We start from the raw sequence: 25,322 nt of genomic DNA, 5'->3' as shown, positions 1-25,322 counted from the left end.
TTGATACAGTTTGGCTGTGTTCCCACCCAAATCTCATCTTGAATTGTAGCTCCCATATTCCCACGTGTCATGGGAGGGACCTGGTGGGAGGTAATAGAATCATGGTGGGTCTTTCCTGTGATGTTCTCTTGATAGATGGTTTTATAACAGGGAGTTCCTCTACACAAGCTCTCCTGCCTGCTGCCATGTAAAACGTGTCTTGCTTCCCCTTCTCCTTCCACCATGATTGTGAGACCTCCCCAGCCACATGGAACTGTGAGTCAATTAAACCTCTTTCCTTTATAAATTACCCAGTCTTAGGTATGTCTTTATTAGCATCATGAGAACAGACAAATACAGGTATTATTTATGCAGTATGCTAAACTTGTGTTTCTAAAGAGTGCCAAGATCAAGGTGCCAGCAAATTTGATCTGTTGATTTCCTCTTCTTCATAGACAGTGCCTTCTCCCTGTGTCCTCACATGGTGGAAGGGGAGAACTCTGGCCTTAGCAGCTCCTTATAATGACACTAGTCTCACTCATGAAAACTTCACCCTCATGACTTAATCATCTCCAGAGGCCCCATTTCTCTCTCTCTCTCTCTCTCTCTCTCTCTCTCTCTCTCTCTCTCTCTGTGTGTGTGTGTGTGTGTGTGTGTGTGTGTGAGAGAGAGAGAGAGAGAGAGAAAGAGTTTTGCTCTTGTTGCCCAGGCTGGAGTGCAATGGCGCAATCTTGGTTCACTGCAACCTCCACCTCCTGGATTCAAGCAATTCTCCTGCCTCAGCCTCCCGAGTAGCTGGGATTACAGGTGCCTGCCACCATGCTTGGCTAATTTTGTATTTTTAGTAGAGATGGGGTTTCTCCATGTTGGTCAGGCTGATATCAAACTCCTGACCTCAGGTGATGTGCCTGCCCTTGGCCTTCCAAAGTGCTGGGATTACAGACGTGAGTCACCATGCCCAGCCAGCCCCATTTCTTAACACAATCACACTGGGAATTGGGTTTCAACATAGGCATTTTGGGGAAACACAAACATTCAGAATGTAACATCTCATAACTTAAGTACAATGATGTAAAGCTAACAATACTTAAATACTACTATATACAATATAAAGTTAATGCATTTTATGTTACATGATAAGAGAATAATGAGGGAAGAAAACAAGATATTTCAAGATATTTCCTATTAAACACACACACACACACACACAATCACACAATTCATAACAAAATAAAGAGGAAATACTCATGACAGTTAAAAAATCTGTTTTAGTTTGCTCAGGCTACCATAACAAAATATCACAGATGGGATGACTTAAACAACAGAAGTTTGTTTTCTCACAGTGCTGGAGAGAGAGGGCTCTGGTGTCTCTTTCTCTTCTTGTAGGACCTCCAGTCCTGCTGGATTAGGGCACACCCTTACATCTTCATTTAATTTCAGTTACCTCCCTAAAGGCCCTGACTCCAAATACAGTCACAGTGGGGTCAGGACTTCAAGATATGAATTTGTAAGGCACAAGTCAGTTTCTAATAGTATTCAATAAATTTTGATCCTTATTTTTATTATACTGGTAAACAATACATATTTGATTGTTAAATTTATTTGTATTAGTTGGGATATTGAATTTTTGCTTTTAAAATTGTTAAAATGTATATATATGAAATAGATTTAGCATAATTTCCATTGACTAGACAAGCATAGCTTGTTTAATTGTGCTGCATTTTATTGTACTTCATGTATATTCTGTTTTTTACAAATTGATGACAAAACAAGACAAAGAACTAATACTTAAATGTATACTTTTCTAATAATTTTGTTATCTGTATTATGGTGTTCATATATATATGGTGGAAATGCTACATACCGGTGTATTTCTGTGCAGTTTTTCAACACTGTGTTCATTGATGTCATGTTGGTAGCATGAAATAGGGCATGGTGAGAAAATTGGTACCATGGAAATTAGAAGGCTGATTTAGGTTTTTGGATGGCTTTGATGTAATAAAATGATGAAGGATATATTAATAATGCAAATTATGTTTAAAAGTTGTTGTATCTGCATCCATTTACGTTGTGAATACTCCAAAAATAGCCTAAAATTTGAAAAAATCTTTCAGTATTCATGAAAGATTATCTTATTCAGCAAAGAAACCACTCACATCATTGACAAATGAGTGAAGTTTAGACATACATCTTTGTTTTATCACATTTGTCTTACTGATTAAGGTAAAAGGAAATGTCAGTCCATATTCATGATGAACTATGATCTTGCATCAGTGACAGGAGTAACTTGTTTGCTGAGTCAGATTAAAACCATTTATTTAGTCTGTCTCTTTTGTCACACTATGCTGACAATAGAATCATAAAACCTAAGTGTACTCATATTCAATTTATAGGTGTAAACTGCAAATAAGGTGGGTATAGTCACTTAAAGTAAGTTTTTTTAATTTGTTTGTTTTTTTAGATGGAGTCTTGCCCTGTCATCCAGGCTGGAGTGCAGTGGCACGATCTCAGCTCAGTGCAACCTGGGTTCAAGCAATTCTTTTGCCTCAGCCTCCCAAGTAGCTGGGATTACAGGTGCATGCCACTATGCCAGGCTAATTTTTTGTATTTTTAGTAGAGACAGGGTTTCACCATGTCAGCCAGGCTGGTCGTGATCTCCTGACCTAGTGATACACCCACCTCAGCCTCCCAAAGTGCTAGGATTACAGGTGTGAGTCACCACGCCCGGCCTAAAGTAGTTTTATGTCTAAAATTATATAATGTAGTTCTCAGCAGAGCTTTTTATGTTAGCAATCTAGTGGTGGCATTAATTTTGCTAACATTTGTAAATGCATACTTTTTTAGCAAGGTGATCATTAAGTTTCACTTCCTCCAAGTCTCACTCAAAAGCATATCACTTCCCCCAAGTCTCACTCAAGAGACTTTTAAGTTGCTAATTTGGAGTGGACATAGGAGTGGCAGTAAACAGTAATGAAACATTAACAGTCTAATTTTTATAGTTATAACAAGAAAAAACTGTTATTACAATCCTTAGGCTTGCATGAACTAAATATATATTTTAGTGAGCAGAAAACAACTGGTGAAAAGCTCTTTTTCCATCTCTTTCCCCTCATCACTTCTTTCTCATGGATCAAATATGGATATGGCTAGTTTGAAGTGAAGAGGAGTAGAAAGTCTGTGAAGTACCCATCACTCTTGAATATTTGAGTGGAAAGCCATTGTTGGAAATGGAGTCTTGGAACAGAAACTTCCCACTTAAGACAACATCGACCTTTCCCCTGCATGACAGTGATGCCTCCTCAATAAATATAAAGCAGAATTTTTTTTAACCCATTTCCTAACCAACATACTTGGGCTGTCATTGATTTTTTGTTTATGTCTCTTAATAGGCTCTTTCTCCCTCTTTCTTTCTCTGCTCTGCTGTTAACTATAACAGAGTTAAAAAATTCTAGCACTGTGGAAACATTTTTCCTGGAACTTAATATAACTACTGTCTCTGCAGAAGTGAATGCTAAGGTTGATAACTGAAGCATTAGGTTACTGGTCAAAAAGGTGAGCACTCGTTAGGAGGGGTAGGAGAGATGAGCTGACTAGTTTTAGGCATTTTCAGGCAGAGTGCACGTGGGATATGCATCTGTCTAGTCCATTTAGGCTGGTATAACAAAATACTGTACCTCATTGGCATATAAATAAGAGAAATTATTTCTCACAGTTCTGGAACCTGGGAAGTCCAAGATGAAGGGGCTGCAGATTCAGTGTTTGGCAGGTGCCCACTTTCTGGTTCATCGAATAGTGCCTTCTTGCAGTATCCTATCATGGTGGAAAGGGAGAAGGAGCTCTCTCAGGTCTTTTATAAGGGCACTAATCCTATTTATGAAGACTTCACCCCCATAACCTGATCACTTTCCAAGGACCAAAACTCGTAATACCATCCCTTTGGGGATTACGATTTCAACACATGATTTAAGGGGGCCATAAAGACTCTGGCTACTGTATTATTTATTCTTTCTTTTTTTGAGAATAAGAAAAACAGATATCTGTGTAGCAGTTTATGGTATATGTAGGGTGTACATCTTATTTAAACGCCACAATCCCCACCACAACTTGTTTTAAGGGGTGATATTTGTATCTCAATTTTACCTCCAAGGAAACTGTGAAACTGTGACTTCAGGAAATAAAGTAATATTTTGAAAATACCATTTGAGTAGTAAGAATAAAGAAGAATCTTGAACTCAAGGCTTTTGATTACAAAGCTCAGTTTCTTTTCATCAAATTATGCTGTAACCCTTTTAGAACAATGCTTTGCTATATGTAATGATGCCACATACCTTTTTGAAATTTCTATATGGAATTACATTCGATTTATTTATTTAGTTCATTAATAGTAAAATATTTAGAATGAGCAAAATTAAATATGTTTTATTTATTTTAACCATATTTTTCTCACATCTTTAGCTTTTGCCACAATTTCATCTTAAAGGTAGGGAGCCTTTAAAGTGTAAAGACAGATATGTGCTGTATTTTTTTGTTTGTGTATATGGATATTATATACTATAAAATAGGTTAAATTGTCTTTTAATTTTTTTTAAATGTAGTGTAAATATTTCTGTCTTTTAAAATTTTGCACTTTGAAAAACTGCACTGTATGAAAAGCTTCTTTTTGAAATATATGATTGAAATAAAAAGAATTTTTTTAGCAATAAAAAGAAATTCTGTAATTATACTCTCAGGTTAGAATATAAGAAGCAAAGAAATATAGTATGCAGTCCAATATGTAGCCACTACTCATATATGAATACTTAAATATAAAATGATTAAAATAAAATAAAATGTCAAACTCAATTCTTCACTCTCACTAGCCATATCTCAAATGCTCAATAGCCACATGTGACTAGTGGCTACCATGTTGAACAGCATAGATATAGAATATTTCATTCAAAGTGGAAAATTATATCAAAAAGCACTAGGATATAATCAGCACTACGATTTAGAGTAGGGCCTGAGAATGTTATTGGATCACAGCTATATCCATTTGTTTACAAGTAGTTTATGGCTATCCTGTCACCAGAAAGAGCAGATTTTGAATAGTTGCAAGAGAGATCTTATGGCTCATGAACACTAAAACATTTATTATTTGGTACTTTACAGAAAACAATTTGCCAGACTCTGACCTAGAACATCTTTTATAAGCAATTGTTGGTATGAGTTTCTGGCTAAAATATCATTTTTGCATGACTAAATCTTTCGCCTTCCTAATTCTCCTCTTCCTTCTTCCTTCCTGCTCTCTTTTCTCTTATTTCAATCATATATTTCTTTACTTAAGGAATTTCTTGGTAACTTGATAATGAATAGAAGAGCTTTGACTTACATTCATAAATACTTTTATAGTTTTTAGTCACCAAGACATTACAGTAAAAATACAGTAGTGTTTTTAATAATGTCAGAGAATATCATTATTCTGACATGTGATACTGGGATTGGAAAGGAAGCAATCATTCTCTTTTATGGACTTGAATAAAGAGGAAAGTCCTCTAGGAATTTAGTCTTATACATACTGTTTTGTTTTTTTTTTGCAAGGAAAGTTCGTATTTCTAGTATTGATGCATACGACTACTTTTCAATTTAGGTTAATTTATTTTAAAAAACTATCTCTAAAGATAGGATTAAAAACTGTTCAGTTTTCTCATTCAATTCTTATCTAAAAACATTCCAAGACCCTCCGCAGCTCTTTGGCATAATAAAATGAATAGGAAAGAATTTTCTTTGATCTCATTTGGAACAATAATGTCTACATAACATACAATTTACTTGCAAAAAAATTTCCCTTGCTGCTTGAGGATAAACGTAGTTAAAATTTGAATTCGACTAAAACCCTAAACTATGTAGTAATTGCCAATGAAATTTTTCTGCTTATTAGCAGTAATAGCTGCCTGGTAAGAAAATCTATTAGGCTTTTTTCACACATGGCAAAGCAAACATTCCTTTGACTCTGGATGGATAAAACAATTTATCTAACATTTGGGTGGGTCCTTTACTGTGCATCATTTCATTCATTTTACCTAGTATTTAAGAAATAACTGAGACATGATAAAATGGGTTATCTCCCCCATCTAATACAGTATAATAGTCACATACACCCACTTGGCATTTACACAGGGTTATATAGGAAAGAATTCATGACACAGTGTATCCTAGCTCTGCTTCTTAGTAGCTGTGTAATCTCCCACAAGTTACTTAACTTTTCTGTTTTTCAGATTTCTCATCTATAAAACAGGGATTAAAAAGTGTGCATATGGCATGGGCTCGTTTGAGAATGGAATGAATTAAATACTTGTGAAATCCTTTCAGTAGTGCCCCAGTAAGCGCTCCCTAAATGTTAGAGAGAACAGTGTTATTCCTGGTGGAAAAATAACATGCATCAGAACCAGTCAGTTTTGTCCTTAAATCCTAGTTCTTGACATCTTGTCTTGTTAAATTCATTGAGTCTCATCTTTTTCATCTATCAAATGAATATAATACCTAGTCTCAGTAGTTGTAGTAAGGTGCAGTGACAAAATATGTAGGATCCCTGGCATATAACAAAATGCTAATAAGTGGCAGTTTATATTAACATAATTATATAATTGTGTAAATAGGAAGACTACAAATTAGCTGACTTGTTTAGTTAGTCAGACCAGCCAACATATATACAGTTTTAAGCTCATTTCCCCAAATATCCTCTGAGACAAGCCTTGTTAAAACTGTTGAACAAACGTCTAACCAGTGAACTTTGTGCTTGCCTTTCAAGAAAGGCGTACTCTTTCCCTTTGGCCAACACACGACTTCCACTCCTGTGGAGTTAAGCTGAGAAACATGACTTCATAGACCATGAGAATTGCATGCAGGCTGAAATTATGGAGAACAAGCTCCTCATTCACAGATGAGGTCAGTGAGATTCAAAAAGGTTAAACTATCCCCCCAGAGTTGCACAGCTATTTGGCCACATTTCTTCCAGGAAGCTGGACTGACCCCAGCCCAAACTGTTTCTTCCATTACATTGCATTTAGTATTTATATATGCTCATTTTGGATACTTGTTTATATTGCTTCAGGGATATTCTCTCTAGCATAGGCATATAAATTTTCCCCAAGTCCTATGATTCTTGAAAAGCAGAGTCTTGTTGGTTTTTTTTGTTGTTGTTCCTGTTAAGCAAATGCATTAGTGTTATAAACAAATTGATGAATATTTATTTAATCAGTGAAATTGTTATATGTTTCGTATAGACTGAAAATTCTAGTATATGAGGAGGAGGTGGAGCAAGATGGTCTAACAGAAACCTCCAGTGATCATCCCCACCATGCGGGAACACCAAATTGAGGAACTATCCACAAGACAAAACAAAACAAAACAAAAACATTTCATAATATCCAAAAGTCAGGTGAGTGATCTCGGTAAGAGGCACTGGAAGGGGCAGGAAAGACAGTTTTGAAACACCTACAGCACTCCTCCCTTGTTCCCTGGCAGCAGCCACATGGTGCGGAGAGAATCTGTGCTCCTGGTGAAGGGAGAGTGCAGTGACTATGGGACCTTGCATTAGAACTCAGTGCTGCTGTGTCACAGCAGAAAACGACATGGAGCAGAGCTTGACTGGCACCAATGAGAGAGCATTTATGCCAGCCCTAACCAGAGGCAAATTGTCCTTCCCAGCTGTGAAAACCTGAGTTCTAGCTAGCCCCAACACTGGTAGCTAAAGCACTCTGGGGTCCTAAATAAACCTGAAAGGCAGTCTAGGCCATAAGGACTGTAGTTTCTAGACAAGTCCTCCTGGTGCTGTCCTGGACTCGGAACTAGTGGACTTGGGGGCATATGATCTATTGAGATACCAGCCATGGTGGCCAAGGGTGTGTTTGCATCACCCCTCCTCCAACCCCAGGCAGTACAAGTCACAGTTTCAGTTCCGGGAGAGATTCCTTCCCTCTACTTGAGGATAGAGAGGGGAAGAGTAAAGAGGACTTTGTCTTACAACTTGGATACCAGCTCAGTCACAGTAGAATAGGGCACCAGGCAGATTCCTAAGGCCTCCATTCCAGGTCCTAGGTACTGGAACAACATTTCTAAACGCACTGTGGGCAAGAAAGGAACGTGCTGCCTTGAAGGGAAGGAGCTAGTCCTGGCAGAGGTAATCAACTGCTGACTAAAGAGCCTTTGGGCCCTGAGTAATCAGCAGGGGTACTCAGGTTCTACTTGCCGTGGGCCTTGGGTGAGACTCAGAGGCATACTGGCTTCAGGTGAGACCTGGCACATTCCCAGCTGTGGTGGCTATAGAGAGAGACATCCTTCTGCTTGAGGAAAGAAGAGGGAAGAGAAAAGGGAACATTGTCTTACAGCTTGGGTACCAGCATGGCCACAGTGGGATAGAGCACCAAGCAGGCTCCTGAGGTCTCTGATTCTAGGCCTTGGATCCTGGATGGCATTTCTGGACCTCCTCTGGGCCAGGAGGGAGCTCACTGCCTTGAAGAGCAAAACTCAGAACTGGCAACATTGACCATCAGCTTACTGAAGAGCTCTTGGGCCTTGAGGGTACATCAGCAGTGTCCAGGCAGTACCTGCCCTGGGCCTGGGATGGTGATGGTTACTGGAATGAGACTCCTCTGCGTAAGGAAAGGGGAGGGAGGAGTGAGGAAGACTTTGTCTTGCAGCTTGGGTGTCAGCTAGAGCACCAGGTGGATTCCTAAGGCTTCTGACTCCAGGCCTTGGTTCCCAGATGCATCTCTGGATGCACCTGGGGCCAGCGGGAACTCATTGACCTGAAAGGAAGGACACAAGTCTGGCTGGATTTGCCACCTGCTGATTGTAGACCTCTTGAGCTGCAAGGAAACATAGGTGGTTGGCAGGCAGTAGTCACTGCAGGCCTTGGGAGAAACCGATGCTGTGCTGGCTTCAAGTCTGAGCCAGTGAAGTTCCAGTGGTGGTGGCGGCCATGAGCATGCTCGTGTCACCCATCCCCCAGTTCCAGGCTGCTCAGCACAGAAAGAGAGGGTGTTTGGGGGAAAGTAAGGGAAGAGAACACAAGTCTCTGCCTGGTAATTCAGGGAATTCTCCTGGATCTTAGTCAAGACCACCGAAGCAGTACTTCTGTGAGTCTGCAAGAACCACAGTGTTACTGGGTTTGGGTTACCCCCTAAAGCAGATATGGCTGCAGTTACCAAAGACTTAGATCACAACATGCAAGTATTTTAAAATACTTACAAAGCCTTGCCCAAAAGGACAGGTACACACAAGCCCAGACTGTGAAGACTATAATAAATATCTAACTGTTCAGTGTCCAGACACTGGTGAATATCCACAAGCATCAAGACCATACAGGAAAACATGACCTCACCAGACAAACTAAATAAGTCACCAGTGACCAATCCTGAAGAGAGAGAGATACAACTTTTCAGACATAGAATTCAAAAGAACCGTTTTGAGGAAGAAACATCAGACTTAATCTGCACTATAGACCAAATGGATCTAATAGATATTTACAGAACATTTTATCCAGTAGCTGCAGAATACACATTTTTCTCCACAGCATATGGTTCATCATCAAGGATAGACCATATTTTAGGTTACGAAACAAGTTTCAAAACATTCAAAAAAATTGAAATAAACATCTTCTTTGAGCACAGTGGAATAAAACTACAAATCAATAGCAAGAAGAATTTTGGAAACTATATAAACACAGTGAAATTAATGTGCTTCTGAATGACCAATGGGCCTATGAAGAAATTAAGGAAAATAAAATACTTCATGAAGCAAGTGAAAATGGAAACACAATATACCAAAACCTGTGGAATACAGTGAAAGCAGTAATGAACATTTTAGCAATAAGTGCCTACATCAAAAAAGAACAACTTAAAGAAACCAATTATGCATCATAAATAATTAGAAAAGCAAAAGCAAACCAAACTCAATTAGTAGAAGAAAAGAAATATAAAAGTCATAGCAGAAATACACGAAATTGAAGTGAAAAATAACAAAAAGCAACAATCAAAAATTGGTGTTTTGAAAAGATAAACAAAATCAACAAAACTTTAGCCACACTAACTGGGTAACAAAAAGAGAAGACTCAAATAAATAAAATCAGAGATGGAAAAGGAGACTTCACAACTGATGGTATGAAAATTAAAAGGATCACTAGTGGCTGGGTGCAGTGGCTTATGCCTGTCATCCCAGCACTTTGGGAGGCCGAGGCGGGTGAATCATTTGAGGTCAGGGGTGTGAGACCAGCCTGGCCAACATGGTGACACCCCATCTCTACTAAAAATTCAAAAAAATTAGTCTGGCATAGTGGCAGGCACCTGTAATCCCAGCTACTGGGAGGCTGAGACAGGAGAATCGCTTGAACCCAGGAGGCAGAGGTTGCAGTAAGCCAAGATCGCACCACTGCACTCCAGCCTAGGTGATAGCATGAGACTCCGTTTCAAAAAAAACGTACCGTTAGAGGTTACTATGAGCAACTGTATGCCAATAAATTGGAAAATCTGGGAGAAATAGATAAATTCCTAGGCACATACAACCTACCAAGATTGAACCATGAAGAAATGCAAAACCTGAGCAGACCAATAACAAGTAATGAGATCTAAGCCATAGTAAAAATTCTCCCGGCAAAGAAAAGCCTGGTAACTAATGGCTTCACTGCTAAATTTTATCAAACATTTAAAGAAGAACTAGTACTGATCCTACTCAAACTATCCTGAACAATAGAGATAAAAGGAATACTATCAAACCCATTCTATGAGGCCAGTATTACCCTGATATCAAAACCAAAGACACATCAAAAACGAAAACTATAGGCCAATATTCCTGATAAATATGAATGCAAAAATCCTTAACAAAATACTAGCACATTGAATTCAACAACACATTCAAATGATCATTCATTATGACCAGTGGGATTTATTTTAGGGATACAAGGATAGTTTAACATATTCAAATCAATCAATGTAATACATCATATTGACAGAATGAAGGATAAAAACCGTATTATCGTTTCAATTAATGCTGAAAAATCATTTGATAAAAATCTAACCTACCTTCATGACAAAAACTCTAAAATAAACTGGGTGTAGAAGGAACATACCGCACCTATCAACTCATCATCTAGGTTTTAGGCCCTGCATGCATTAGGTATTTTTCCTAATGCTGTCCCTCCCCTTTTACCCCACCTTCTGATGGGCCCCAGTGTCTGACATTCCCCTCCCTGTTTCCATGTGTTCTCATTGTTCAACTCCCACTTATGAGTGAGAACATGTGATGTTTGGTTTTCTGTTCCTGTGTTAGTTTGCTGAGGATGATGGTTTCCAGCTTCATCCAGGTTCCTGCAAAGGACATGAACTCAATCATTTTTATGACTCCATAGTATTCCATGGTGTTTATATGCCACATTTTCCTTATCCAGTCTATCACTGATGGGCATATGGGTTGGTTCCAAGTCTTTGCTATTGTAAATAGTGCTGCAATAAACACACCTGCGCATGTGTCTTTATAGTAGAATGATTTATAATCCTTTGGGTATATACCCAGTTATGGGATTGCTGTTTCAAATGTTTTTTCTGATTATAGATCCTTGAGGATTCACCACATTGTCTTCCACAGTGGTTGACTAATTTACATTCCCACCAACAGTGTAAAAGCATTCCTATTTCTCCACATCCTTGCCAGCATCTGTTGTTTCCTAACTTTTGAATGATTGCCATTCTAACTGGTGTGAGATGGTATCTCATTGTGGTTTTGATTTGCGTTTCTCTGATGACCAGTGATGATGAGCATTTTTTCATATGTTTGTTGGCCGCATAAGTGTCTTCTTTTGAGAAGGATCTGTTCATACACTTCACCCACTTTTCGATGGGGTTGTTTGATTTTTCTTCTTGCAAATTAGTTTAAATTACTCACAGATTCTGGATATTAGATCTTTGTCAGATGGATAGATTGAAAAATTTTTCTCCCATTCTGTAGATTCCATGTTCACTCTGATGATAGTTTCTTTTGCAGAGAAGAAGCTCTTTAGTTTAATTAGATCCCATTTGTCTATTTCAGCTTTTGTTGCAATTGCTTTTGGTGTTTTAGTCGTGAAGTCTTCTGCACATTCAGCACACTTATCCCAGAAATTAAAGTAAAACTTAAAAAAAAAAAAGAAAAAACAACTCACCATTAAAAAACTAAAAAAAATTATGAAAAAAGTCAGGATATCAATTACTTTTGGAGGAAGAGTGGAAGGGTGAAAAGGGTTATGGCTGGGATGGACCAAATGGGATGGACCAAATGGAGAGATATGAGGTGGTTACGGAAGTTTTATTTCTTGGCTAGCATGATGGTATGGGTGTTCATCTCATAATAATAAACTTGATTTTGTGAAAAAAAGAAGGAACATACCTCCACACAATAAAAGCCATATATGACAAATTCCCAGGTAATATCACACGTAATTGCAAAGAAAAAAGTCAAATTATTCTTGTTTGGAGATGATATGATCTTATATTTGGAAAAACCTAAAGACTTCAACTAAAAAAATTGGAACTGATAATTCAGTAAAGTTGCTGCCTACAAAATCAACATACAAAAATCAGTAGCATTTCTATATGCCAACAGTGAACAATCTGAAAAAGAAATCAAGAAAGTTATCTCATTTATAATAGCTACAAATAAAATTAAATATTTAGGAATCATCTTAACCAAAGAGGTGAAAGATCTTTACAGTGAAAACTGTAAAATACTGATGCAAGAAATTGAAGAGAACTCAAAAAAATGCAAAGATATTTCATATTCATTGTTGGAAGAATCAATATTTTTAAAATGTACATATGTAACCAAATCAATCTACAGATTCATTGCAACCCCTATTAAAATACCAATGACATTCTTCATAGAAGTAGAGGAAAAAATTCTAAAATTTATATGGAACCACAAAAGACCTAGAATAACCAAAGTTATTCTAAGCAAAAAGGACAAAACTGGAGGAATCACATTACCTGAGTTCAAATTATACTGCAGAGCTATAGTAATGCAAACAGCATAGTACTGGCATAGAAACAGACAGACCAAAGGAACAGAATAGAGAACCCAGAAATAAATCCGTATGTCTTACAATGAACTCATTTTTGACGAAGATAGCATACATTGATAAAAAGGTGGTCTCTTCAATTAATGGTGCTGGGAAAACTAGATATGTCTATGTAGAAGAATGAAATGGCATGCATCTCTCTCACCATATATAAAATCAAACCAAAATGGATTAAATATTTAAATTTAAGACCTCAAACTATGAAATTACTAAAAGAAAACATTGGCAAAAACTCTCCAGGACATTATAGAGTTTCTTTCCTTGAGAACTACCCATAAACACAGTCAACCAAAGCAAAAATGGACAAATAGGATTATATCAAGTTATAAAGCTTCTGCACATCAAAGAACACAATCAACAAAGTGAAGACACAACCCACAGAATGAGAGAAAATATAGGCAAACTATCCATCTGACAAGGGATTAATGACCAGAATCTATAAGGAGCTCAAACAACTTAACAGGAAAATAAAATCTAATAATCTGATTTAAAAATGGGCAGAAGACTTGAATTTCTCAAAAGAAGACATACAAATGGCAAACCAATATACAAAAGAGTTCTCAACATAATTAATCAGTAGAGAAATGCAAATCTGAACTACAATGAGATATCATCTTACCCAGTTAAAATGGCTTTCATGCAAAAGACAGGCAATAGCAAATTCTGGCAAAGATGTGGAGATAATGAACCCCTCATGCACTGTTGATGGGAATGTAAATTAGCACAACCACCATGGAGAACATTTTGTAGGTTCCTCAAAAAAACTAAAATAGAACTTCTATATAATCCAGGAATTCTCTTAGTAGGTTTATATCCAAAAAAAAAGGGAAATCAGTATATTGAAGAGATATCTGCACTTTCATGTTTATTGCAGCACTCTTCACAATACCCAAGATTTGGAAAAAGCCTAAGTGTTCATCAATAGATGAATGGATAAAGAAAATGTAGTGAATATATACTAATGGGATTCTATTCTGCCATAAAAAAAGAATGAGATTCTGTCACTTGCAATAACATGGTTGGGACTTCAGGTCATTACATTAAGTGAAATAAGGCACAGAATGACAAATGATGTTTGTTCTCACTTATTTGTGAGAGGCAAAAAAATAAAAAACAATGAACTCAAGGGGATAGAGAGTAGAATAATGGTTACTAGAGGCTGGGAAGGGTAGTTGGAGGGGGAATGGTTAATGGGCACAAAAATATAGTTAGATAGAATAAATAAGACTTGATGTTTGATAGCACAGTAGGGTGACTATGGCCAACGATAATTTATCATGTATTTAAAAATAACTAGAAGAGTATGATTGGATTGTTTGTAATACAAAGAAAAAATAAATGCTTGAGATGATGAATATCCCATTTACCCTGATGTGACTATTATACATTGTATGCCTGTATCAGTATAACTCACGTACCCCATAAATGTATATATACCTACTGTGTACCTAGACATTTTTTTAAAAGAATTTTAGTGTATGGGGGGCGAAGTATCTAATGTAATTTATGTAAGTACTCTTTTTCCAATCAATCTCCTTACCTCTATTTTATGCATTAAAATACAACAAACACACAGATACATGTATACATGCTCAGAGCTAGTTCCATTTTATTGTTCATGTTGTTATTCATGAACAATGAATGCCTTATCACAGTGATTTGGGTGGAGAAAGGACTTTATAAATAACACACATTCTACTCTTAAAATACCGATATGTTTCTTTGCTTTCCATTCTCCAGCTACCACAATCACGAGCCAAGGTATATGTCACGCTGCAATTTTGACACAGCTACTTTTATGCAACATAAAAACAGTTAAATTAAGTCAAACTATTAAAATTACTAAGTAGTGTATGAGGTTGATTTCCTCAGTCATTTCCTTAAGCATACACTGTCTCTGATCCTAAGTGATAATGACTATTTCTTGGGATCACAGATATGTTGAGGCTCAAGTGATCTGGGTTAGAAGCCAGGGATAAGAGATGCCAGAAAGAAGGTCAATGCAATGAAATGAGCTAATGCCATTCATATATGTTGCCATTATTGCATAATAAAAAATCAATGATTTTATATTGCTCCATATTAATCAGACCATAACAACTGTATCAAATAGGCCTCAACAAAAAGTCTTATTTTATTTAGTTGATATTAATGAGAATAATTATGTTCTTTAGGTATATTGGGTTAGGAAAAATAAATATTTCTCTGTTAAATAATTAGACTAACTTAGACTATATAAAACTTTGAATGTGTTTTAAAATGTATCATGTTTACAAATGAGGTTTAGAATCATGTTGATGAGGATTACTAATGCAATTAAGCAAAGACTATTTGTTTCAATGAAGAGAAATCACATGTGGTTAGTTAAGCAGAAAAAGGCATTATTGAAGAGATCTCTGGTACCTTCCCAAATCAGCAGGAAGTCAATAGAGCTGGGCTGAAAAAAAAAACAGCAGGGTGTAAAGGAGGCCAGGCAGCCAAGAGCCCAGCCACTATCTCATCATGTGCTCAGGCTTTTTAGAAAATTGTCCCTGGTGCCAGGACCACTGGATGTGCCCTACTGAGCTGTTTGAATTCAATACAGCTGCCAATGTGGTCAGTGGACTCTAGCTATTTTTGTTGCCACCACAATGTTCCAAAGGATTTGTAAACTATCAGACAGCGCAGAAGCACAGGCTTGGGCAAGGGAATCTGACTGGCAGAGCAGAGATCCCAAGCCCAAGCTGAATCACATGCCTGCATCTGAGCTGCCAAGGGCTTCTGACCCTTTCTGCTTCAGAGAAAGACTCTTCACCAAGCCTCAAAAAGTGTCAGACTGTTCAGTCATAGAAAGAGCATTTTGATGCTCATCAGTCAAAAAGTAAAGAATAGCCATCTCACTGTTTCTCTCTTGTTGGTTTTGATTTCTTCCTCTCTCTATATTTTTAAGTTAAATGGTTAAACTCTTCTGAACGGCTATCTGGACTCCTTCCTGAGTTTCCTAGGCATTGACAATGCTCTGTACTACTAATAATTGTGTTTTCCATAACTGTTCTTGCTAAACATTTCAATGTTTCATTTCTGTATCTTATTTAGCTTTGGCTCATGATCAATAGTGAAGAATTGAATTGCACCAAGATAATGTTTTCATTATAAGGTGACCTTAACAGCTGGATTTAGCTAAAAGTGTGAGGTTATGCAGATGGAAAAACTGATCTAGTATCCAGTTATTAGGTAGCCTCCTTTTCATTAGCTATTAGATGTGGTATTTAGTTGACACAGAATGTACAGTTGGTACACAAACAGCAGAAAATTGCCATTTGTTCTAAGACCTTGTTTGCTCTCTCCACAGTATTAGCATTAGCATATCAGTGAATGTAACACATCCTTGTTAGCTTCCTTGATCTGTTTCTCAGACAATTGTCTCTTCACGCCTAAATGCATTTGTTCAGCTTTTAGTACAGGCGTGCAAGACACATGCCCTTGAGCACATGCACGCACACACACAGGCACACATGCAAACACACACTAAGCTACTGTTTTTGCTACCCATCTGTTGGTTACAAACAGAGCTATATGCAGGAAAATTATAAGCAGCAATAGAGCTGACCTCACCTTTTCATGAAAAACAGAAAAAGTCTATAGATATGTCTATTCAAATAGTACGCAATATGTCTATAAATGTTAACCCTTAAATTTTTTATGTCTCCTATGTGGCATATAAATCAAGGTAATTACATTTATTTACAAACACCCTGAATCATTATCTTAAGAGCTAAAAGCATTTTGAATTACTGAGATAAAAGCTACTCAGTTCATAGGACCAGATCTTTGCTGTATCAATCTTATTTCTATCCAAATAGACTCATTTACCTCTCTTTGTTGATTAAGACACCCACTAGTAGAAAAGCATATATGTTGACTATGTAAAAGAAGTTGGATTTATGAAGGTTTGGACATTAGCAATCAAGAGTATTAAAAATAAATGTACATGCAAAAAAAATGGAAAAGGAAAGGAGAGAAGAGGAGGGTAGTGTAAGCAAATTAAATCACTTTAAATTCATTGAAGAGTCTTATCTAATACAGATTAAATTTAATAAATCATAATATCATAAGAAAAACCTATCATTTAGAACTATACCGTTTATCTGAAGAATTGTGAATGGAAAAGTCAAGTATACTTACCCCTTAAGACTGAAATTTTGGATTGATGTTTTATATACATGCAGAGAGAGAGAAGAGGAGGCAGACGTATAAATGGTGATTAATTTTTATTTTTTAACTTGAAGATTTTATTGTTTTGTATACATGTGTACACATTAATATGAAATGAAATATGCTAAATGAAAATATGCTAGACAAAAACCCACAATAAAAAAGAAAAGCCAATTTTGAGGAAACAATTTTAGTGAACAAAAATATTCACAGATAACAAGGTGCATGCCTCAAACTTCTTTGGATTGGGATAGAAGAAAATGAGAACAAAACAAGGGGAGTACAATAACAGGGTTAACCAAGGAAATGATGGTATGATTATATGATTTACTTCTTTGCCATTATGATGAAGTTTTATTTTATTTTATTTTATTTTATTTTATTTTATTTTTTATTTTATTTTATTTTTTTATTTTATTTTTTGAGACAGAGTTTCACTCTTGTTGCCTTGGCTGGAGTGCAATGGCGCGACCTCTGCTCACTGCAACCTCCGCCTCCTGGGTTCAAATGATTCTCCTGCCTCAGCCTTACGAGCAGCTGGGATTACAGGCACCCGCCACCACGCCCAGCTAACATTTTTGTATTTTTAATAGAGTAAAATAATTTTGTATTTTAATAGAGACAGGGTTTCACCATGTTGGCCAGTCTGGTCTCAAATTCCTCACCTCAGGTGATGCACTTGCGTCGGTGCTGGGATTATAGGCGTGAGCCACTGTGCCGGGCCGAGAAATGAAGTTTTAAGTGTAAGTTTTATTGACTGCATGTCCATTAGACCTAGGATTGTACCGTATCACAGAAAATTTCCCAAAGAAGTGATTTAACTAAAAAAGTTTAATTTCTTCAGCCATAAAAGAAGTCTGGGGGGTGCACAGGCCAGGACTAGCATGGAGCTCAGTTTCCTCTCTTCCTGCTGTCCTTCTGAAAATACAAATGCATCCTCAAAACGTTGGCTGCTGGTCCATCTTTTTAAGATTTTTTTTATAGGAAGCAGCCTTGCAAAGTAGAAACAGCATTTCTGTCCTGCACAAAGGGTGTGCAGGTTTACTGACCATTATACAAGTTTTGGGCTCTGTAAGTGTCTCATCCTCTTCTGGCCCTATGGGAATTGGCACTCAGAAAACTGGGACAAGAAAATGCTGATAATCTGACTACTGCTACTGCTGTGAGAAATAACGTCCTTTATTTCTGACCTAGGAATCACACATCATCTGCTACCTTTCTGTGGAATGGTTTCTTTTTTGCTTTGAAGTAGTGCAAAATCTGAGAAACTTTGCAGGTCTTTACAGTCCAATACAACATTTCTGCTAACATCTTCTTGTCCAGAATTTAGATAAAAAAGCACATGGCCCAAGGGAGGCTGCAAAATGTTATCTTTTGATTGAGCACTAAAATTAGAGCATTGTTACTAGGAGGAAGGGAAAATGAACTTCTGGGTAGGGCACAAGACCTCACTGCCATAGACTAAAAAATTTGTTCACAATTTAGTGTTATGTGAAAAAAATTAAAATAAAATACATGAGTAAGTAAACAGAAATAGGCCACAGATTTTTAAGTGTATAGTAAGTGTTTACTGAGGTTATCTCTGGGTAATGAAGGTGCATTAATTTGCTAGGTGCTGTGTAGCAAAGTACCACAAACTGGGTGGCTTAAATAAGTGGAATTTGTTGTCTTATACCTCTGGAGGCTGAAAGTCTTAGATCAAGGTGTCATCACCACTGGTTCCTTCTGAGAGCTGTGAGGGAAAAATCTGTTCCAGGCTTCTTCTCTTGACTTGTGCATGGCCATCTTCTTCCTGTGTCTTGCGAAAGGAAAATAAATCTGTGGACCCCAAAATCACTAAGCCAAAGGAAAAAGTCAAGCTGGAAACTTCCTCACACAAACCTACCTCCCATTTTGTTCCTAAATAAGATAGCTACAAAAATAAAAAAAGCTATGAACTTCCCTCACAATTTGCCCACTAGGAAATTCCTTGTGGGCCCCAAGATTCATATACCCTGAAACAGTTCTGTTGAATTTCACCCTGACAATGTAAATTGATAGCTTATCTTCAAAGGTATGGGAGAAAGGACAGAACTCAAAGTCATCCCTCTGCTCCCCTGAGACAAATGCATATCTGATTGCTTCTTCTGCCCTATGTTTATTTTATCTTATGTAAAAATACAGATTCACTGAGCTAGAAGAATGCGTGTCTATTCCTCTTCCCCTCCCCCGCCACTTTCACATGTGAATGACTGACCAAAGACTCAAAAGAATGCAACCATTTGCTCCTTATCTACACATACCTTTAAAAAATGTCTTTGTCTTTCCTCAGTATCCACCCTTTCTCCTTTAAATATTGAAGCCCTAAAAATCAGCTTTGGAGAAAGGCACAGACTTGTCTCCTTGCCATGCATCCCGAACCTTGGCAAAATAAACTTCTAAATTGATTGAAACCTGTCTCATATGCTGTTTGGTTTACAGTCTCTTCACATGGAATTCTCTTTGGGTACATGCCTCTGTGTCCGAATTTCCCTTTATTACAAGGACACTAGAGATTCCATCCTAATAACCTCATCTTATCTTAACTCATTATATCTGTAATTAATCTATTTTTCAAATAAGGTCACCTTTTCAGGTATTAGGAGTTAGGATTTTGACAGATGGATTTTGAGGGACAAAATTCAAGCTGTAACAGAAGGTATGAGTAACTTTTTTATTTGATTTGTTTATGCTTTCCAAGTATCGTTGTATTGCTTTTAGGTAATTTTGCTAATTTAAAAAAAAAAGATATAATTTTTACAAACAAAAGCTCAAAGTGTCTTGTTTACTCATTATGCTTATATAATCCTATTAGTAACATCAAAGTGTGGTTTAATGTCACCTACATGTTTTCTAGTCTTTAGTAAACAATGTTGCTTTGTAGTTAAATCAATAGATTTGTCACAACAGATTACTACACTTCCCTTCCAGCACATTTTTATGATGCATTTTGTTTTGTTTTGCCTGTTTGCTTAAATCTTCAGGGCTCTATATGTTCACAAAATTACTGCACATACATTCAGCCTATGGGCTTGCATCCTTCAATAGACGTGGCTCCAGTCTGGGACTTGTTAACCATTCATTATATTTCTGACTTCAATGCTGAATTGGTGGGAAATTATATCCACTAGGCTTCATTCCCAATGACACAGAGACACTGAGTGGGAGTTTGTGAGTGATGACTTTTCCAGTAGAATGTGAAGGTAATTGTAACAGTTTGACATAGAAGAACAGAGTGACTGCTTCAGGCCTGAGGACATAGGGTACAAACCAAGATAAAAGGAAGACTTGGAAACAAAGGCTACATTCTGTACCAGTTCTTTCTAAGTACTTTACACTAAAGGAGAACTCGTTAATGAATAACCACTATTGAAAAGCTGCCGTGAAAGCAAACAGAGAGCTATTTTACTATTAGTTACATTTTCATGCAAACGTTACTCATTTGTTCCCGAAAAACCAAATATTCCCTATCACCCTTGAAGAGTAGGATAGAAAGGAATGCTTAGGTAACCAACAGGAACCACTGAAAGAAGAGGTAGAAAATGTGAAGAAAGCTGACCACAGAGGAGACAGTGAACTCCAAGAAAAAAAAAAAAAAAAAAAAGGAAAGGAAGGAAGCGAAGCCTATGTTTGATGTAAAGAGATGTGTAGTTCATTGAACTAAATCCCAGAATAGAATGTAAGAGTTAACACATTAGTCAGCATCAGGGAAATAGGGATCATTATTACAAGTACAATTCCCACATAACAATATTTGTTTGTTTGTTTTAAATCCTGGTTACCATAAAAGTTTAGAGCTTTATATAAATGTTAATATTGTTTGTTTACAATCAGCAATATGATGGGAATCTTTAACATCCAAGATTTAAAATCCCAGTTTAACAATTTCGGCCAGGCGCGGTGGCTCAAGCCTGTAATCCCAGCACTTTGGGAGGCCGAGATGGGCAGATCACAAGGTCAGGAGATCGAGACCATCCTGGATAACATGGTGAAACCCCGTCTCTACTAAAAAATACAAAAAACTAGCCGGGCGAGGTGGCGGGCGCCTGTAGTTCCAGCTAGTCAGGAGGCTGAGGCAGGAGAATGGTGTAAACCCGGGAGGCGGAGCTTGCAGTGAGCTGAGATCCGGCCACTGCAGTCCAGCCTGGGCGACAGAGTGAGACTCTGTCTCAAAAAAAAAAAAAAATTAATACTGTGTTCATTTTTATATTTCAAGTTTGCTTCTTATTTAGAAACAAATCATAATTCTTTATTTCTCAGTAGAGCATCTATCATAATTCCAATTTATTTTCTTATCCTTCTATCAATTTCTAGTTTTTTTTTTTTTCTATTCCCTGCCACATCTTCTAATCATAACCCCACATCTAACTTATGAGACATCACTTGGAAAATCACAGGATTCATGTCATTTTAGTTAACAATACATTAGATAAATAAATTCCAATTAACATTCACATTTATTGAGTTAATATTTTTAAGTAACAGTTTTTCAATTATTGGATTTTCCCATAATGATAATTGAGTTTCACTTTCCTAATGACTCCTCTCAAATTTCAAAGAAAAGTAAAAAAGTCAAATAGAACTTTCAGCTTTAGGAGTTCATGTATGGAACTACACAGTGCTATCTATATTTAAAATATAGAGCAAATTGGATGCTTTATATAAACAAGCCTTTACATTCTATTGGCTTCTAAGAGGAGTAGCTCACATGCAATCGGAATGCGTGTCCTTTATAATCTAGTATAAGTGTCAATTTGAAGACAAGATTCAATGTTAATAACTCAAACCAAGAGGAATTCATAATGTTCCAAGTTAGAAACAAGTATATCTGAGAAAATGAATCATATTTTAATCTGATCTCATGAATAATAATTTTAGTCCAAATGAGGTGTTTTAATCTTGAAGAGTATAAGGAAACAACAATTTGAAAAGAAATGCTAATGAAATGGCAATGTTCTGACATGATGGAATCTGTTAGGCAGCATTTCACTTCTACATTTCTCACCCCAACTTCTTTCCTTTTGATTTAAACATTGGCATATCTAGTATATCTAATGCCCTTAACAGATTTTTTTAAACATTTGTCATATTTCTATAACAAAACTATATACAGTAATAATCTTGCAACCATCACTAATAATTATTTAAATCACTCTTTAATTTAAAATTGAACAACAATTTAAAAGAGAAAAGAATTCCAACTTTGAAGATATTATTCAAATATTTACTCTGTCATTAAGTATTAATTCCTCCCACCCCAGAAAAAAACATGATCCTTTCATGTTTAGTCTATTACACTTACAACATTGTAAATATATGTAGAAGCTCCAAGCAGTCACATAGAATAGCAGATAGTTATTCATGATTCTTCACTTTTACCATCACTGTGTTTTCACCATTTATTTAAAATCCACTGTTTAAATACAAGAGTGTATAATACTATGGAGGATAAAGACAAGATGTGTACCAGAATGAACTTGAAGACTCTGAACCATTAAGAACTTAGTCTAGAAACAAACACAATCACTTCTCTGACCTTTGCCTAAGATCAAGTATAGAAAAGAACACATATAACTAAGTCCCTGTATATGTATATGTTGGAGGGTGTAAATATAAAAGAAGGAGAAACTTCAGGAAGATTCCAAAAGGTAATTTCCCAATAAACACTATTTATGTGTTCATATAATGCAAGAATGCAAGACATTTATATTTAAAGAGACCACTTGGTTTTCTAGGACTTAAAAAATTTTTTTTTCAGGTCTTTTTCAGATCAACATTAAAAACACAGACATAATATATTTTTATTTTCAACCCTGAAAAAATGATCTGCTGAATTTGTATTAGTTTAGCTGCCAAAATAGATCAGAGGATGCTAATCCATGAGGAATGTGTCTCCTCCTCCCCTTTTTCCCTTCCTTTAAAACCAAGAGACGCATATAATTTAACCATGCTTGCTTTGGGTAACAAACAGCATGGGGTTGAAATGCATTGAATCTGCTTTCTAAGGAAGTACAATACTTCACATTTTTAATGCATCACTGAACAGAGGTCAAGTAGGGTAGTACCAGCATAATATAGCACATCAAACTCAACTACCCACAGTAAAGTAACTCAATATACCCTGTGTTTATTTCTCCCACATTAACAAGTGGGTCATCAATCTCTTAGCTAAGGTAAGCCCAGTTGTAAATTTATGGTATTTTGCTTCCCAACATGTTCCTGCCCGGTTTTCATGATTTTCCCTAATATATGATCACTTGGCAAATACAAAAAGATAGGATATTTATTTTTGATTTCCAGATTAACTTAAAGTTATCATTATTCCCCACCAAGAATTCTGGAAAGCTACATAAAGTCTATGAAAAATTATTAGTGTTTGTCTAACAAAATAATTATTACCCATCTAACTTTCTCCTTTCTTTGTAGTTATTTAAATAAAATTAGTAGCTGAGACCATCACCTTGAGGAGAAATAATAATTGTCAGCTAACAGGATCTACATAATTCTTAAAATTTATAAAAATTTATAAAATTCCTACAAATTAAAAAACTGCATAAGAACAAATAAGAGAAAAATTCTGTAACTGTTAAAGTAGGTGTTTTATTTAATGTGGGTGATGAATAACCTCACTCCCTCAGGTTAATATATTTTCCTTGCTGTTTAGTACTTTTTGTGGAAGTTTTGATGTGTATTTCATTTTAAGTAACATAGAGCAACAGTGACATTACATTTCAATTACAAGTGAGAAAAATGGAAGGACCACTCTGTGGCTTATTTGAACTCTTTCATTATTTGGTTATACCATCCTATTTTGATACAACAATGGGAAGTTTTATGTTTAGAAGACTTTTATTCTATCCTCCTCCATGCACATGCACATGTATTTTTCTCTACAAACAGCTCTAGTAGGCATTTATTTCATAAGCATGTGAGCATTACACATATATTGGGAGATAGGAAATTAGCAAGATAAGGTTCCCAGTTTTGAAAAGCTTGTAGTCTACTGGAGAAAATAGATATTGTAGGAGAGGGTGTTTTGCTTTTGTTCTTGGATAACACAATTTGGAAACACCTTGATGTTCTAAGGATTCACAGAGTAGCCTGACCTGCGACTCTGCAAATAATGGAAGTGATGCTATCTCCAGGAAAGAAGAGTCCATTTTCAGAGGAGGTGATTCCTCTTCCATGGCTGTTGAGGCTGGGACCTGGGAACCAAAGATGAATGAACAGAGCACGCAGCACGAGATCCTTAATTAACTAAGATAAAGTTACTAATTCATTCTTCCAAGAGGATAGAACTGGGACACACTGCTTTGTTTTTTCGGAATACATACATACATACTTATTCATACTTCTTGAAAACATAAATTTGTTTTCTCAAAATTTATGTTTTCTCATAATATTTTTAAAGGCAGATTTACCTTGAGTTCATGGGGATTCTTGCTAAGGGTATTCAATATCTAGCAACTGCAAAATGATCGGGCTTGTTTTTTAAAATAAATGTTGATAAAATCTTGAAGAAGAAATAGCCAAAAGTCCCATCCTAGTGATAAAATGAATTCTATAAAGTTGAAATGGTTTTTCAGAACTGTAAATTACCTAAATGTTTTATCAGTTAAATAAATTATCTAACATCTGTATAAAAAAGAGGCCATTTCAGCCAGGTGCAGTGGCTCACACCTGTAATCTCAACACTCTGGGAGGCCTAGGCGGGCGGATCACGAGGTCAAGACATCGAGACCATCCTGACCAACATGGTGAAACCTCTGTCTCTACTAAAAACAAAAATTAGCTGGGCATGGCAGTGCACCCCTGTAGTCCCAGCTATTTGGGAGACTGAGGCAGGAGAATCGCTTGAACCCAGGAGGCGGAGGTTGCAGTAAGCTAAGATTTTGTCACTGCGCTCCAGCCTGGGAGACAGAGCAAGACTGTCTCAAAAACAAACAAACAAGCAAACAAACAAAAACCCCAAAAACAAACAAACAAAAACCCCAAAAACAAACAAACAAAAAAGCAGGCCATTTCAAAGTATATTTTTCAGGCAACT

This window comes from Piliocolobus tephrosceles, chromosome 8 (genome assembly GCF_002776525.5).
Source record: "Piliocolobus tephrosceles isolate RC106 chromosome 8, ASM277652v3, whole genome shotgun sequence".
Classification (NCBI taxonomy): domain Eukaryota; kingdom Metazoa; phylum Chordata; class Mammalia; order Primates; family Cercopithecidae; genus Piliocolobus; species Piliocolobus tephrosceles.
Note: the sequence above shows the minus strand (reverse complement) of the source record.